Here is a 6,746-nt window from a genome sequence, read left to right as displayed (position 1 = left end):
GGATTGAACCGCGGTCCCTGATGCTTTTGCTAAGCTTGTTCTAAGTAGGTGCTTTAGACCACTGAGCCATCTCTCCAGCCCCAAGCTAGTTGCATTCTTAACACCCCCCCCATAATTTCCTTTTTAACAGTTACTGCAATGATAGTCATAAAATATTTTATGAAACGCATAAAATATTTGGGTGTGTATATCTCTCATGAGATGTCAGTTTCAGGTGGCTATGCATTGCCTTGGTGATGTTCTTGGGCACCAGGAATGCCTGGGATGGGTGACGGGAGGGGACACCACCCCAAATGCGGGTGGCTCCAGCAGCTCCCCTGTGATGAAGGAGTTATGGGAAGGCGTCCTCCTATGGAGGTTAAAGTGCAACAGTTGTTAAGTAATTTTAATTTTACAAGATGAATCAGAGACCTGAAGAGGCTGAACCTTAGAGGATCTGAGCTGCAGGGGCTGTGTGAGCAACTGCACAGAATGTTCCCAGGAGCCGGGAGGCCCCGCATCTCTAAGCAGCCTTTGGTTATCCACTCTGTGAAAGGAAGGACTGCATATCGATGATTTGATTGGAGCTAGGAGAAATTACTAAAAAGGAAAACGAGAGGAATCATTCCTTCTCATTCTTTTGGCTTCAGATACATATTTTAAGGGTTGAAGCGATGTGATAAAGGAAGACAGTCTTAGAATAAATGATGGAAATTTCACTTGACTGAGGTTTCACTAGTGTTTGACAAAATAATTTTGTGTGTGTAGATCATTTTGAATTTTAAACTGTATGCTGTTTGTGGATGTGGATTTAGATAATAGCTTACATAGCTACAACTTGACTCAATTTCTTTAATAAATGTTAGCTCTTTGATGATCAAAATAGCTTTTTATGTACATCAAAAATACAATTCTGTTTGAATTAAGTCCCAAGTGGTTAATTTTAGAAAATCCTAGACATCTTCAAAGAAACCAAATATGCTTAGAATATTAATACTTTTACTATACAGCTTTTTAAAAATGAAAGCAAACTAATTTTTACTACCCCAGCTTTGGATGGAACTATTTTCTTTTTAGTCTTAGAAGGTAATAAGGCTACCCTGCAGCATCTTATGCCCTGTATGTAAAAGCTGAAGGCATGTGGCAAACTATAAAGATAAAATTAGGTGAGAAACAAGTACAAGGTTTTTCCCAAGATTTCATAATTTTTAGAAACAGTCAAATTTTCTTGAGTTTTCCATGAATGTATTCAAACTTATACTCAAATGACTCAGTGATTTACCCCATTCTTTGCCCCAAATATATTATGCATAGTCCTCAAAAGCTCATAAAATTGTTATTATTATAAGTGCATAATTTTGAACAGTCTAATAGCACATGGGCAAATGTCTTGTAATCCTAATACGTTCAAGGCTTTTGAACAAAACCTTCAGTTTCAGAGTCCTGAGGCTTTCACCTTTCTAATGCTGACTATGTTTCCCCAGTCCACTATAGGGCCTTCGGTCCTGGGCTCATTTCTGTCTGTAGAATTAGTTGCTCATGTTTTCTTCCTTATCTGTGACTCCATGTTAAGTGTGACTATGAAAATCCATTTCACTTTCTTCTTTGGTAACAACTGCTTATCTTAGTATCAGTGGGAAAGCAGCATCCCACAATGTTTTTCCGGGTGACTCTATTCATATTAAGTACGGTGTTTCTATAATTTCCTTGCAAAGATTCTGAAAAGGTTTTGAAAATGAAATCGTTAACCAATGGAAATAAGTGAAAAGTAGCGCAAGCCCATGTATGTACAGACTATGAGGCTCGTCATGGAAAGTAGCATCTCAGAGCAGCCTAATGTGATAGTGTTCTGTTGTAATTATGACACTCGCAGGGCTAGACATCTGGAGGTGCAACTGCATGTCAGAGTGCTGCTCATCTCTAACGTCTGTGCGAGCCTTCCATCTCTGAGACCTTGAGCTAGAATTTCCAACTCCATCACAAAAGTATCTTCTGGGGATATTTGCTGTAAACTTAATTTCTAATGTATCGAGAATGACCTTCCTTTTGGCTTCAATTTTTAGATGAGAAATAAAGTTCAAGGATAGTAAAAATTGTAGAAAATTGTATCTTTGGGGTGGGGTAAGGTGAGGATCCTGTGTGAAGAAATAAAAGAAGGAGCCAAAGATGAGGACATGGCTAGCTTTTTATGTATTCTTGTTGCAGTGGTCTATGATACAATAACCCACTTAAAAGTTAGGGCCTAACATTAGAAGTTAGTTCCAGGGAGACTGCTTTTCTGGTTGGGCTCTTGAGTAAGTGTACTGTGACATGAGAGGCTGCAATGAAGAAATGCCCTGAATTTCTAAGGACCATGTTAATTTATAATAACAATAATAAAAGAAAATTGGTAGAAAAAAATCAACTTTATAAAGCTTTTATATTCTTCTTAGTGTATGACAGCCACCCTCCACTCTTGAAGTACCTAGTATAAAATGTTGTTAGTCTTAGGAAATAAAAATATACTTTTAGTGTAAGTATGACTCAAACATTGCATAAGACACACGCACACAAAAACAGACACACACACACACACACACACACACACACACACACACACAATTATTCATTGTTACCTGAATATTTTACCTGGTATTCTCACTAAACTCAGTCCTTTAAACTGGTATTCTCACTAAACTCAGTCCTTTAAACTCAATAACTACTTGTTGTATGGCTTAATTTCATTTGCTTGGTATAAGAAAAGTCTTTTCTTCAGCTTTCTAATTTTTACATTTGTCATGGAAACATTGATTTAGATAAATCGCACTACCTGAGCCAAGCAGGAGTTGGCTCTGGTGGTACAAAGGGGACAGAAGCCAGCAGCCCACCCTGGCTCTAGTCCCCTGCTGCTATGGGAAATCCACTTCTACAGCCCAGAATTCTCGCTTTAGATGGGAAAGGGAACGACATTGAGGAGACTGCAAATTCAGCCTGTGTCTGAGACTGAGTTGTCCTGGTGTGTGGTGGTGACTAAGTATGGGAGTAGACACATCCCTAAGGTTACGGCACAGGCTTTATTACAGTGATTTACACCATTGATTACACCAAGAGAACACACTCTCCTAGTCAGGAAATGCTTGTATATCAAAGTTAGATTACGAGGCCACCCAACAAGACAGATAAAATATCTGCAAAGAAAAGATACTATAGAAGAAAATCTTGACTATTCAAACAAAATCAGGACAAAATCAGTTTTGTTGCAATGTCCTAATTTTCAACCTAGTTTTATGGTTTATATCAATGACACAAGATAGGGGATGGAAAATAAATCCTTTGTTCTCTCAGGGATGTTCATGATCCTAACACAGATAGGGCAGAGACTAATCTGGCAGTGAAAGCAGAAAATGCTACAAATGTTGAGTGAATAGAGAAGGGCTCTGCTAATCTTTCCCAAGCTCTTAAACAACTTCCCAGAACATCTGAAGCGTCTTCACCATCTCTCATCTATGCTTTCACATCTCTGGAGGAAGTTATAACTCTAGAGAGGGAGAGAAATCCTTCACAATTAACATCTATCCTTTTATCAATGCATTGATTCACACATGTAATGAAAAGTTAAATATGCAGGCCAGATAGAGTATGACGCTTTGGTGACACACAGCTGTAAACAAGACAGAAATAGCTTCTGCCTTCGGGGAACTCAGCAGTCTTGGTTGAAGACATAGACATTAAAACATGATTACAAAAATAATTCATTATACTATAATAAATGATACTCAAAGAAGTACAGTTACTACAAACACTGGCTATTCAGTACAGAATCAGCAGCAGAAGCATCAATTATGCAGTATGTATTGTACATTATGTGAAGTATTGTTCATCCTTTATATCCCAAACTGACACAAATCTTGGAAAGTAGCAAGGTAAGTATTCTTATTGCCAGGATAATAGAAGACTTCCTTTCTTTTGTTTATGACCTGGAATATCTCCCGAGGAGTTTATCTGAAGACCCTTTGCTTTGCTAGCACTTCAGTGCATTTCAGTATGAAAGTTTGGAACAAGAGCTGAAAAGAGCAGCATTTATTTGCAGAATACGATGAAAAATGTTCATCTCTAAGACATAAGCTACAGGCGTAATGCAAGTGAAACTGGAGAAAAGATGAGTTTACTGGAGAGATGAGGGCTGCGTGCCTGTCCAGGCTCCCCATGCCTTGCCAACCCTACATCTTTAGTGATATTACTGTATACAAGAAAGTAAGAGGGTCCATGGAGTCAGTCTCAGTAGAGACTGGCAAGAATAAGTAGTTCTCTTGCAATCTGATAAAGGGGAAAAAGAGAACACAATATGTTGCTATCAATACAGATACAGATATCAACATAGATACAGTTAATGAATAGATTCTAGGGCCAGAGGTTATGGGCCAGTAATCCTAAGAACTCTCAAAGATTGCGGGAATGCCTTGAATGGGTTCAAATCAACCTATGTGAATCTTCAAGGGTACAGGAGATCCCAGTGCATGTCTGGGTTCTCTGACTGGGCACATGCTGATTCAGAGGAGCCTCAAAACCTGCTATTGCATAGGAATTACATTTGAACCCCACCTTTCTCCAAGTCCCATGTTCTTGCTATTTTTCCATGCTTCCTCTCTTTTTGTCAAAAAGGTACAAAAAGTGTAAGGCAGGAATTTGTTCTTCTCTGACCAGCATACACGATGACCCTGTTTATGTCACAGCTATCAGGAATCACGTTCTCCTTTAATGCCTAAAGTTCTGAGTACTTTTACCAACATTACCTAATGTAAGGAGTTTTACTTCTTCTTAATGGAGAACTAAATACATTGTGCTAAATAAATCCCAAGGCTTTGTCAGTTCTTTTGACTACAAATTACTCATCTAGCAGTTCCCCCATGGGTATTATCTACTAAGTGCAGCTTGGCCAAGCATGGCCACTCAGCAGGGAGCGAGCACAGAGCTTGCATCCGTTGTGCTGTGGACAGACTTCAACTTGTATATCTTGTAGGCGCTGGAAAGAAAGCTGGGGACATAATGTCCTGGTCAAAGCAAATGCCTGCATTTATTTTTGGAATTATTCCTTGGAACTGCAGAGAGACGAGCTTTTTCATGCAGAGCCAAGGACAGGAAACAAGGAGGTTAAAGAAACACAAATGTTGAAGTCTGAAAGCTCTGCTAAACGTATCAAGTGTTTCCTGGAGGTTTAACCACTAGGTAGGGTAAATCCTCACCAGGTATAAATAACCTGAGGTTCCTTTTAGATTGTCTGCTTTGGTTGGAGAACTGCCAGACCTGCAAAGAGTATTATTTCTGAGTTGCCATTTATGTCTACCTTGCTTCTCCCATCCTCTGTCTTTTCTTTGTGTCCTAATTTAGACTGTGTTTACTTTTATATCTTTGAGAGTGTCTGGTATTCTCCTGAAAACACTCTTTGAGCGTCAAACAAGGAACGTGCTCAATATGCTTCAAGAAGTCTAAAAATTGGAGTGTAAAATTCTTCTAATATATTTGAAGCCTACCCTGGATTTTAACGTACATAAAATATCCAATATTTTGCCTAAGACACACACTGAAGACATTTACTTTGTTACCTCTCCTCAAGGCAGTATTCGCAAAAGAGACAGGAAGGACCCGTCACCTAGGTATATAATTCAGAAGCTCCTAAAATGTTTAGCTGTCTTGTCATTTTGCAGTCACATAAAAAGAGAACCCCTCTCAGCCCCTTGATTAGAGCTAAAACAGCAATAGAAGCTTCAGAAAAACAAACATTTTGAGGGGAAGTTTGGTCACAGAGGGGGGCATATCTTATTTCACATAAATCAGATACACAGGTTAAATAATATTGGGTTTCTCTAATGTGAGAGACCCGTAATATAAATAATTTAGAGAACAAAACAAAAGAGAGATGATACAGAAGAGGGAGGTGTCCTGGAGATCCGAGGAGGACATGGGGGAGGAACTGAAGGGGCGGAGAGGAAAAGTATCAAGATACAAGCTAGATGAATATATTTATTATGTATTGCAAACACACACTGTGCCAATAAAAAATTGACAAAGAATGATGAAAAATTTAAGAAGCCAAAACAAACAAACAAACAAACAACCCCCCAAACAAACAAACAAAATCTCTTCACTATCACATACTATCTGAATTTCTGAAGCAAGTTTTTCTTCTCTTCAATTTCCTTATATGACAATTTATTTTGTATAATTTGATCAGGACTGAAAGGAGATGATTTTGTGAATGTTTGACACCTCTTAGTTTTTGTCGCAGCATCTGCTCTATTCTTCTTCTAATAGTCCCTCTCCGTTTATTTTTTTTGACTGCTCTTGTCATTGATTCCTTATTACTGCTGCAGGCAGCCCTTGTTTCCCTTCAGACCAAGAACCTGCCCTTTCCCAGGCCATGATGATTGTTTGGCACTTTGTACACGCCCAGAGCTAACCCGTGACTCCTCACCCTGCTGGGATCTCGGTTGGGTGATTAAGGAAGCACCCCCACGCGGGATGGAAAGCTGTTGCTGTGGGACCTGAGACCACTGACGGCCACCCTGTCCCCGCTTGGACACCTCCTGTCCGAGGGCTGGAGAGAAGTACAGTGCCTGATCACGCTGCTTGGGCGAGAGCCACTAGGAACAGAGCTGAGCAGAAACCAGTAGGGCCTAGAAACCGGGAAAGGTAGACCTAGGCAAGGGGGCTGGGCCTCTGGGCTGAAACAAGCCAGGGGCTTCTCCCAGTTGCTGCTGTTCTTTTTTTTTTTTTTTTTTTTTTTTTTT

General features: G+C 39.6%; 1 protein-coding gene across 23 annotated transcripts in view; it reads right to left on the bottom strand.

The window, feature by feature from the left end:
• Dtna (dystrobrevin alpha) overlaps positions 1-6,746 on the bottom strand; it is a 407,896-nt gene that overhangs the window by 180,016 nt on the left and 221,134 nt on the right. The gene's annotated exons all lie outside the window — the stretch shown is intronic.

The sequence above is a fragment of the Octodon degus genome, unplaced genomic scaffold, assembly GCF_000260255.1.
Source record: "Octodon degus isolate 3935 unplaced genomic scaffold, OctDeg1.0 scaffold00003, whole genome shotgun sequence".
Lineage (NCBI taxonomy): Eukaryota > Metazoa > Chordata > Mammalia > Rodentia > Octodontidae > Octodon > Octodon degus.
The sequence above is the reverse complement of the archived record's forward strand: the minus strand, read 5'-3'. Positions and strand labels throughout refer to the sequence as shown.